This window comes from Lissotriton vulgaris, chromosome 3_1 (genome assembly GCF_964263255.1).
Source record: "Lissotriton vulgaris chromosome 3_1, aLisVul1.2, whole genome shotgun sequence".
Taxonomy (NCBI): Eukaryota; Metazoa; Chordata; class Amphibia; order Caudata; family Salamandridae; genus Lissotriton; species Lissotriton vulgaris.
This window is the reverse complement of record NC_141689.1, coordinates 609,049,273-609,061,542: the sequence shown is the minus strand read 5'-3', so window position 1 is coordinate 609,061,542 and position 12,270 is coordinate 609,049,273.

Genomic DNA, 12,270 nt, shown 5'->3' with positions numbered 1-12,270 from the left:
TGGGAAAAGGGGTGCTAACATGCGATTATGCATGTTAGCACACACTTGTAAATAGGGCGCTGATTTTATCTCCGCTTTTTTGGCTTTTTAAACCAAAAAAGCAGAGATAAAGCCCTTGTAAATATGCCCCTAATGGTTTTGAAGCATGCTTTAAAACGACTCTTTAAAAACATTTGGTGTGCATTGTTTATTCAAAAAAGCTGCGGGCAAGAAATACAGACGGGCATTCCCTACGGACACAATGGACCCCCACCAGTAGAGAAACAGCTCACCGCCCTGCCATACCGTCAGGACAATGGTTGATGCCCACTGGCGTCATTACAGCCCCAGTGGAGGCGATTAAAGCATATATTCATTTATTATAGAATGGTGGACAATACTAATTTAAAACAGGTGCCATCGAATAATGCATAAAAAACCTGCACACCTACCACTGTTACTAGTGCGTTTAGGAATACCTGAAACAAGGGCAAGTGGGGATCTGAGCAAAGAAATCCTCCATTGCATATCGTGGGCCCTGTTAGAGTCGTTCTCAATTTGAAACAGTGGTGCCGAGCAAGAGACTGTCTCGAGCAGCTTAATTGTCAACTGCCTCCCCTACTGTCAAATTAAATTACACAGGCTAGAAATGTCATTACCGCTGTGCAGAAAGACAGAGCCAACTTGCAAGCCTCGCTCGCGCACAAGGTGTTGCTGATGGAAAGCAGCATTAACCCTTTTCCTACTTTTAGTTGACAATAAAGGTCGTGTCTAGTTGCCATTACCTGTCGTGCCTGAATTCGGAGATGTTAGGGTGTATATTTTAGCCCTCATAAATCTTTCCCCAGTCTTCTCGTGAAGCATTTGTAAGACTGTTGCGCATCTGTTTCTAACATTTTTCCACTGAAAGCTCACTCAACATTGCCAAATTTCACAGATAGTTGGTACATAAGTATACCTAATCGAGCAAGCAGAGGAACACATTAAACGAATGTAAGTCTTTCCTAGCCTTCATCGGGTATTTTTCTTAAAAGCATACAGCCTTTCGCACGTTTCTCAAAAATGGTTTAGTTGCCCGAAAGAATCAACTCCCTGCACCCTTCCATCAGAGCGCACCGCCGTGTTACGCCTTCTTTTACTCTCTTTACTCTGTCCATCTCCATCAGAACGGAAAGAAGACATCTCTCGTTTACATCTGAACCAATCTGCAGCCACTCCCCAGGGCTTCCGCATGCATTCCAATACTTCAGCATTGAGAGGCCTGCCCTGTCGAAATCATCTCTCTGCAGAGTCTGATTCAGGCACATCCCTGTGCCTTTATGCTCTTGAATGGCAGAAAATCTTTGTGCAATGTGGAATGTGCGAGACCCCCAACGCATCACTCTTTAATCCTCAGTCTGTGTCCTGTTTTCCCGTCAATTTTTAACAGCAGCACTGTCACCTGTTGTGGCCCTGCATTCCAGTCACCGTGCCCAAACACAGAGGCACCATCATATTGGAACAAGTGGTCCTGGGTCTCTGAAGCTACGAGCCTTTTTCTGTGCTTTTCGACACAAACCATGCGTCCAATCGCTGCCCCCCGGCACTCTTTGCTACTGCCTACCCCCTGGATCTACGGCTTCTGCTACTCGCTGGTACTGATAGGCTGAGGACACTGAAAAGCAAGAAGCCACATATTTAGAAAGGCTCCCACTCCCTTCAACTGCCCCACCTTTTCTGGAAAAGTAAAGCATAGTCTATACGCCTTGCCATGTCATTGTGAGTGAGTTACTGAAGTCTACGGCCAGAGGTACCAGAAAGGGGGACAACGTAATCCTAGCTTTTTAACTGATGACTCATTACATTTATGAATAATATGGTCTAATTAAACCAAGACAGTATGAATCACTCTTCACACTGCTAGGTTTACATCTACCAAAGATCACAACACGTGTCCTCAGTTACCATTTTCTTAACTACAGCTCTACTGATCTATGGTAAAGGGTAGTAGGCATATACCACTTGCATCCAAAAAGTCTCATTTCCCCTTCCCTGCATGATCCCCACATCCAGCATACTACCTTTTGCAGTCGCCTGTGCTGAACTCACCCTTGTGTCTTTCACCTGTTTTTACGCCAAAACTCTCCAAAACCGTTTTATGACATAATATCGAGGTAAATACCATCCAAATACAACAATATCAATACAAGCAATATCTGTAACAAACATATTTACATCCTAAACATAAAGCATAGCAACAAATTGTTGACTGCAAAAACATAACTGTACAAATATCTACAATACCGAAGTATTGAAAAGAATAATTAAAAAAAAAATGCTAAATCTCACCAACAGTATTAAAAATACATTACCAAGACAATGAAAGGAAAACCTTGGTGAACTAAGTCATCACTAAAACAAATGAAAAAATATAAACATTTAAAGACAATTCCTAAAACTAGATAAATATATAAATGAATTTAACATGTATCGCAACACAAAAAAGATGATGAACAGAATGCCGAACATTGTCAAACATTCATCACAGTCACGAATCTAGGTTAAATACATAATAGTGTTGCTCACCATGCCACACCCAGCCATATGCAAATCACTCTTGACCCTGCTCCCCGTGGGTACAGTATGTATAGGCATTTATATAGCGCACTACTTACCCGGAGGGTCCCAAGGCGCTTCGACCGCTGCGAAACCCTTCCTGGCTTCCCTGAGAGATGATCCCTTAATGGGTATCTCCAGGGTGAGACCAGGCATCCCCGGCGGTCTGGTGGGGCCGTTAGTGAAGATGAGGCAAGCTAATGCCCAGAGCTGCTGAGTGTGATCGCTGATCAGAGTGGGCACCGAGGCGAGAGAATTATCGAGTCCGCTGACCCTGGTCCAGAAACCTGCCGCGCCGGGAATCGAACCCTGGTCCCGGGCCATCCTCTGCTCTCGGGTCTGCCGCCTCTAACCAGTGAGCCACACTACTTCCAGCCTGAACTGCTAGGACAGGTTCTCCTTAAACCGGGAAATAAGCATTCTGGGACTGGTTTCAAGGTATAACCCCTCATCAGCCAGGCTACCTTGAATCCAGTGGCATAGCGAGCATCGGACCCATGTCTGGGCATACCCCTCCCACTTAGGGTGACTATAGCAACACAAAAAGATGATGGATGGACTGCTGAAGATTGTCATACATTCACTCCCCAGTCACAGATCTGGGTTAAATCCAAAGTTTTTTAGCTCACCATGCCACCCCAGTTTAAATAAAGCCATATGCAACTCAGTCGTAACTGTGCTCCCCATGGGAGCAGTCCAGCCCAAACTACAAGGCCAGGTTCTTCCTGAACCAGAAAACAAGTGTCCTGAGACCGGTTATGGGGTATCACACAAAATCAGCCAGGCTAGCTTGAATCCAGCAGCATAGCAAGCATGGGACCCATAAAATAAAGACAAAAGAATAGTTTTCTATGCAGCTGACAATAATGTACTCATACTAATAATGTACAATACATAAATGATGGATTACACAGATACATCATGCCCACCACTATTTATGTACACACACACACACTGTACATGGGCAATATTATAACACAATAGTCCCTTTTTTATATACACCGTGGCCAATCAAACAAAGTGCAATCAGTACCAAAAAAAATCAAACCTAATCAAATAAAAAACTCATAATTAGAATCCCCAAAAATCCTTTTGAACACGTGATTTCAACTAACTTAAAGTTGACCCACACACAGAAATATAAGAGTAGAAAAAACACTGTATCCAAAGTATGTGGAGGCACCTACAGAAGTCTACACTTGGTATAGAACACAAAACACAAACAGAATATGCATCTGAAGTAAAAGAAGTAATCACATTAGGCTATTCTCCTGCCACAACAATAAGCAAATATTACAAAATGCTAATAGAATCCTCATGCAACTAAGTAAGTGAAAGCAAACTCATGTCACTAATAGATTATTTCATAGATACCTGAGTTTGTCTCCTAAACAAATCAGGATGAATGCTTAAAAAAGTCATATTCCATGGTAGAATGTCTACAAAAGCCCCATCTCTCAAGAAGCAAAAACTAATATTGTTGTTGAAGGGTGGCACAATTTGTTTCAAGAAATACTTGGGCCCGCCCAACACTACAAATTTCTAGAAATACTAATAAAATAATAAAGCTATAAAGGACGAAGGCTACAAAAATCCCTAACACATTTGAAACCATAAATAGAAAAAAACAGAAATAAATATACAACATGCTAGTGAGCTAAGTGTGGCCATTTACTAACAACCCTGGTATTGAAACAATAGCAGGGCAAAATCACCAGAAATGATATCAAAAGAAAGTTTGAATTAAACAAAATAAAAAATAAAAAAACACACTTTATTTTGTAAATATTAAGGGGGTCATTACAATGGTGGTGAACCCGCCATCGAGAGTCTGTCGGTGGCGTTCACCGCTATTGTGAGGCCATTTTACGGCCTCCAAATTATGATGGCTGGATCTACTGTGGTGGTTGGAAACACTGACCGCCACATATCCGAAAGGCTCCTTGAGCCCTGCGGTCCTGCCAAAGCCCGCAGCATTAATGCATGCCACCGGTGCCTAGGAGGCATTGCTGGTCAGATCACGATGCCGGCTCTCTACCAGCCTTTCCATGGTGGTTCACCTGCCAAGGCAAGGCTGGCGGCGATAGCCTTTGGGGCCCGCTGTGGGCCCCCGTTGTGCAGGGGCAGTTGGTTTTTGCATTATGGTGCCCCCCTACATTCCCCTGCACCGTGTGGCAGACACTGCATGGGACCTGCCATGTAGTGCAAGGAAAACCAAAACCTGCCTTTTTTTCATTGCAGCGGGTGCTGAAGCCAGCAGCACCTGCCATAATGGAAAAAATGCCTTTTGCAGCCACAGTGGTGGTGGCTACATTGTAATAGGATACTCCTGGAACCATGACAGATGGGCAGAAATCCATCTACCATCATAAGCAGGCCCTAAATTAGTAAGCATTTTTTTTATCAATCTGATTGCCATTATAAAATAAAAAGAAAACCTAATTTAGGATGATTAAAAAAATCACAAGAATTATTGTTTACAAACATACTCCACTCACATATAATGTAAATCACACATAGATAAAACACATTACATAATTTAACACAGCAACTTTATACATATATGTAAATAATAAAATAGAAACAAACACAATGCAATCAACAACTCACACCAGATAAAAATGGAGTTTCTCTTGAATTAGTAGCAAAATTCCTAGATATAGAAAAAAAACACATAATTCATCAAAAATGTCTGCTAAAAGTATACAAAATAAAGTCCAAAGAAGCACACAAACATTATTAAAATAGCAATACATCCAACATGAGACTATGAAATCCAGTGAAGCCAAAGGTTTTCAATTAGTATTGGTGGTATGCATTTTGATTTAAGGTTTGTCTTAAATGTTTTATGCAGCATTAATGTTTTTTGATTATGATATAATGGAAATCGATGTTATTTAAAAAATTTTATTATAGATGTCATATTATAGAATATTGGGGATGTGATATTTAAATTGTCTTGAAGAAGGTGGTTCATATTGGTAATGGTCACCCAAACGCTCCAACAAAGCATTGAGGACACGATCTGCAATGCACTGGGGATTCGTATATGTGGAATGAATTGATAGAAACCTAGCAGAACAATCAGTAGATGTGTCTATTTGCAAAAGCGAATTGTGCTGTATTAGAGGATTTCCCCTGTATGATATAAATGTGTTGTATTTTTAATGATGGCATTTTTTAATATACAATTTGAAATGAGGAAAATATTTTATTGTGTTTAATGAAAGAAATCAAAGCTATGTATTTCTTCAAACTTTTTGGGTGGTATATGATTGTGTGAGTTTTGGTTTTGGTATGTATGAGGAGTGTGAATATAGAGATAAGAAGGGGAATTTAATTCTCTCTGATTGGTGGAACTCTGTCCCCTTGGTGTGAAGGGTATCTCCCTAATTTTAATACTGGTCCTGGACTTGCTTCAGATCTAGCTGAAGTGATTTATGACTGATATGGGTCCCATTTTGACTAGTGTTGGGCAGAATTTGCGGAATGGACTATCGCGGAGAGGCACGGAGATTGAACAAATCTCCCTGCCTCTCCGCGATATTTCCGTTTCGCAGAACCTGCCCGCCGGCCTCCCGCTTCCCGCCCGCCTTCCCGCCCGCCTTATAGTTATTAATTATATTTACAGGCTGTAAAATATTTTTATACATTTTTTAAAATAGGTTTAAATCTCATCGCTCAGTTTTTTTAACCTAAAGATAAAGCTCACTGTTAAAATTGCTAATGTCCACCTGCTTGCTTTATCAAACATCTGGTCCTTGCTAACACTCCTGTACCACATTTTACTAATGTGGCTGTTTGTGATCTAGATTACAAAACTGTATATTGAAAACACCCAAACAAATCAATTCAGAATCATTAACTGACACAAAACTAGAACCATCTGTTCAATCTATAGCCTAAGGAGACATTTTCAAATGTTTGCCTAAAGATCACACCTGGTCTAGCTAATTACAGATCGAGAGGTTCAATGCAGAGGGCAAATGCCCGATTAAGAAAGTAATCAAAGTAAAATATCAAAAGAAATTCACAGATGTCTTGGATTCCACCAGTCTGACACAACCCTGCACTCCTGCACAGTATGCAAGTTGTTCATTCTTAATTGGTTAGTGTACAAATATTGGGCCAGATGTACAAAGATATTGCAACTCATGAATCTGTTGCAAAATGGTTTGCAACTGCGAAATAGCGCTAACCTATTTACATATATCTAATTGTAGTTTCTAAATGGTAGCATTAACCATTTGGAAATTGTTAATGGGTGTTTTAATTTGCAAATTAGCATAGTGTGGGAGTAGGTGTCAATCAGGTTCAAACTATAAAAATAGTGGAAACACCTTTTCCCCACAATGACTGTTCTCCATGCTCTCACAAGTTCATTTATTTACTATTAAAGGGTCTTATATAGCGCTGGCCAGACCCGAAGGCATTAGAGCACTTTACAACATTTATCATAATACAATCAAACACACATTATTTCAATAAACAGCATTGCCTCATGTCGAATCCTGCTAAGGCCTTTAGGGGATCATAGGAGCGAATCAAAAGGTAGGCGATGTAAATGCCTTTTGGTTGAAGTGCCTATATTCTGCTTTGGGTGAGGAACTAAAAAACACACAATTGACGGAATGCAGAACAAATCAAAACATTCATCCCCAGTCAAGAGATCTGGGTTAAATCCATCATTCTTTTGTTCCCCACACCACCCCAGTTTAGACGTGGCCATGTGAAAATCAGTCTTGACCTTGTGCCTCATGGGAACAGTCAAATTCACACTGCCAAGCCAGGTCCTCCCTGGATTAGAAACAAGCATCCTAGGACCTGTTTCGCGATTTCACCCCTCATCAGCCAGGATAGCCTGAATCCAGTGGGAGTTCACCCCGTATTTATTGTTTATTTATTAATATATTTATATTTTTATGTGGTTTCCTTTATGTATCTGCATATATGTCTAGGGAGAGACAGGTTGTGTGATGATTTAGTGGTGCGGTAGAAGAATTGGTTTCCTTTGTATTTTTCTGTCCTCTGTGGGAGGAATTAGTCAGTTTTTAGTTTCCCCAGTAATTTTGTTTCCCTCTTGGTGAAAGTCCTCTCTCTGTTTCTTGTTTCCCAGCCTGGCTAAAGAGAGAGGAATTAGTCCTTTTTTGCTTTCTGTTTCCAGATTCTCAACCTGGCTTGTGGCAGAGGACTTAGTCCTTTGTTAATTTCCCTGAATCCTCAGTGTAGGGGGTGAGGGGGGTTTTCCTCCCCTTGGATTTCGTAGAAATGGTGCTGGTCTTCTGCAATTAAGTTAAAATGGTGGCACATATGCAGCCAGGGGGCCATGAAGTGATTCTAATTTCCATGGGGGGGAGTCCCCAGCATCTATGCAGTGCCTGAAGGGCAGCTATAGAATCCCTGCACCTCGGCAGTGATGCAGACCCGGTCCTGTAGCAGAACCAGTCTGGTGTGTCACAGAGGGAGAGAGCACCCTGCCCTCAGCCAAGTGCATGGTTTCCTTGGGCCAGCGAGGGTCGCGAAAAGCTCAGGCCCCCATGAGAGGATCCGCACCAGACACAAAGCACAGTGTCCCAACACAGCACAACCAGAGATCAAGTTGCTCTGTGAGGCTTGCAGCCGCTCTCTGCCGCTCACACTCAGGCTCACCTTAGTCCTCTTCCACTCCTTTACGTGGCATCAGATCCATCCAGGGGTTCATCGAGGCACCACTCAGCCTTTCAAGCAGGCTCATCTGGCATGAAGGGGCGGCGATGCCTCAGTCCTCCTCCCCTCATTTCTTTGGCATCGGGTCCAGCCCAGGGGACAGTGAGGCACGGCTTGGCGCTCTCAGCAGTGGGCACACAAACCGGTTCCCTGCTCACCCCTTCTGTGCTGCGATCACGATAAGTCCTGGGGGCAGAGAGGTGGGCCAGCAGGGATTTACATCAAAAGTGATCCCAAACCCCGGGAGCTCGTTTCTAAAGCTCATTTCTCCGGTAGGCCATCTTGGATCACAAGCAAGATGTTTTTTTTTCTCAACACCAGCTGAGAAGACGACAAAGATAGGAGCACAAATATATCTGAAAAAAAAAATCGATGTAATAAATATAGTTGTACAAAATATAATTTTTATATATATATAAATGAAATTAATAAATATTAAATACATTAAAGAATACAATTATTTTAAAAAAATCGATTTAATATACATTTTAATAAATATAGCAAATAAAATTCATTTTTAAAAAGTTAACACAATTATTTGTTAATTAATATATATATTTACTTTAAAACAATTATTAAACTAATAATACATTTTATCATTTGAAAAATGCGGCATATATCTGCTACAAGTTAAAAAAAAATTGCACTGACTGGATGGTCCGTGTCCGAGGAGTCTTTTCGGCAGGGCGGGAGCTGTTATCTGCTGTTTGGACGCGGCATTGAATATATATATATATATACGTTGAAAACGGACTTGATGTGGCGTTTCATTTACTAGAGAAATTACACGTAACGCCATTGTGTTAAGAAGAGTGGCGTAATATTTTATAATTTACCATGTGAATAGCAATTGCAATTAAGCTCAATGGGTATTTGTACCCCATTATATGCATTGTCAAATTATGTATTTGCTTCGTTTCAACTCCACAAAAAAAAATGTTTTTTACCATGCACGCGTTAACACCCGAAAAAACAAATTTTGGTCCCATGGTGTTATACGTGATTATGCTCTGCCACTACTGTTCATATAAGTTGCTTTTGATTAATTTGTTCTTGTGTCTATATGTGTGTTGGTAGCCATTTTACAATTATAGGATTTTGTTCATTGTTGAGTATATTTATACTCACAGTGGCCGGCATTCGGCAGTGTTTTCTCACTTTTTATGATTTTGTTAAGCACGTGACTATCACTCAGGTGTATTTAATTTGGTGTATCCAGCTCCGCATTTATGTGAGCAAGGCCACGTTGCTGGCCGAAATGCGTCATCTCGCCCCCGACATTGCGCTGATGGAATAAAAATCAAGAACTGATTTCTGCTTGGAGTAGTTTTTCATTTAAGTGTCCGTTTTCTTGTTGGTTGGTTATCGTCTGCACCAGGAGAGGTAATTGGATATATATATATATATATATATATATATATATATATATATATAATCTACTGGCGGTCGCCAGTAGGTAGTTATAGTTAGGATTGTTTTCCATAGGAAATCCTCAACATTCTATTTGGAATAACTTTGGCCCTGGTGGATGAGTGTTTGCAAATTTCTCAAAGAAGATGGCTAGGTCCGCTGCGCTCCTTCCCTGAAAGTTTGGGGGGGATTGGTCAAGTGGGGGCTGAGATATAAGGGGGGTCCCAAAACTTGTTTTCTCCATGTTATTTTCCATAGGACCTTTAGACTCGGCTACAGTTCGAACGGGTGAATGAATTTATAAGAAATTTGCCAAAACTGTAGAGTCTTGTTCGCAGATTACGCTTTTTTTGGAATGGTGTAAATCCGTTCAGTAGTTGTTGAGAAAATTAAAGTTAAAGCCAAATATATATCTATAGGCGCGCACACGTGCGCGCACCCAAGCGGCTGCGCGTGAGCGGAATTTTTTTGGGCTGCGTGACGTCTGTTAACGTTCGATTCGAAGGAAATCAGGAAGTTTTGTCTGCCATTTTGTCACTGCGAGTAAATATATTGTTCATTTCAAAGCGTTGAAACATGGAAAGGGGAGAAGGTAGAGATTGTCTTGCTGCGTAGTTTTTCTCGGGGTGTGCAGTAAGGTTCTTAAACGCAAAAAGATATAATTTTTCCCCGAAAAAAAATACTGGGTGCGCGCACCCGGTCGCGCACACCTATTTACAAGAGTGTGAAATTGGAGGTAAATCAGAAGTTTGAGTGCTTAGATATAAGGTGGCTCTGAAAAGAGCCCTTGTGTTAATTGAGTGTTTTCTGCATTTATAAGTAAGTACCGATGCAGAGCCTGATGTTGCAGAGGAAGATTCTGTTTCCCTCATTCGTGAAATGAACACCGTCTCTCCTATAGACGTCTTGCATGTGGTATCGCAAGTTGTTGTGGTAAATAGAACCCATGCTATAATCTCTGAGGAACGCAGAAACAGATTTATTTACATGTCTCCTTGCTTTCTCAAATTGTGCACAATGTTGATTGGACCAATTCCATTTCTGTCTTTGGCATATATTGGAATATACCAAGGCAGATCAAGGAAAAAGTGTCATCAATTGTCGAAAGGTGTCTTTTAGAAGCATTTCCAGACCTACCCCAGTGATTGTGCCTAGATCGTTCCCACCACAGTGCACAATTATAAGGTCTGGTTCTGGGAGATGCATAAAAGTTTTCACCAATGGAATCAATTGGTGACATTTCAATCCTCTTTTGGAAATCCATGTTATGTGTACATTTGGTAAGCTGAGGTTGCAAATTCGTCTGCTTACTGCATATTTTTCACTCCAGTGAATATGACTGTGTCCTATTAGCCAGACCTTCATTTTCAAGGGATTTGTAGTCGTCCTCCGATCGGTTCTGGAAGTGGAATGGTAGTTAGAAGTTGAAATTCTAAATAAAGAAAAAGGAAGAGGCTGGGTGTGGTTTAAAAAATAAAAATGATTGGTTGATTGTAACAAGTGGAGATTGAACAGTACGTTCCATGTTAATGTTTATGTTAAACGAAAAGTACTATTGGGTGTGAAAAAACAAGATATGTAACAGAGCTGTGTATTGGCAGGAGTTTCTGGAGGGAAAATAGTGTTCTTAGTTTGTTGTAGAACGTTAAGACATGAACTTTTGACCTGTGCCTTCAGCAAGGTGCAGAATGAGGTGTAACCATGGAAACAGCCGGAGATGGCAGTTGGTGATGGGTTCACTCTTTGGTGCCTCTGCATCTGAGTCTGTTCTCTGGTGGCAGGCGGAGAACTGTTTGTTATTGTGGAGATGAAAGGGTGATAAGGAGAGAAATACGACATAGCGTCTGGGCTGTAGAAGTGTGGGAGCAGTGATTAACTCTGAGTAAAGCGGAACTGTGTCGGTGCTTAGTAACAGTAAAAAAAAAATGTTAACAGTGGTATAACTGTCTTTACGGTGCGCGACCTACTAAGAAAGAGTTCACGGGCCGTATTTGGCTTGCAGGTTCTAGTATCAGTAAGTGAGGTCGAGAAAAGAAAACATTCAGGACTTTATTTATGAAGGCCTTGCGCCACCGGTGCGTTACTTTTTTCTATTTTAAAAAATGAGGCACTGGCGGCGGAAGGTCTTTATAAATAAGGTCTTCAGTGTCTACAGTTAAGGTTATGTGGAACCCATGAATAGTTTTTCAATATGAAATCATTTCAGTTGAGATTATGGATTAAAAGAGAAACCGTGAATATTTGAAATGTTTATTTCGAAATGTACTATTTTAAAGGCAAATCATTATGTAATATGAGTACAGAAATTGCAAAAAACACAGTAATTGGTATTGTCAGTAGTACATGGAATACAAACGCTATAGTTGAAGAAAAATGAATATAGTTGGAAAAAAACATTGTACACTCTTATAAGGAAGTATATTATATTTTAATAAATGGAAGAAGGTGTCTGGCCTTTCAGTTTAGGAACGATATATGAAATGCAAGTGGTTATACATCATTACTTTATGAATCAGCTGTCTAACAACACGAAATCATAATGTCCACTGTTAGTAAAGCAAATAGGTCTGTTCTTCAAAA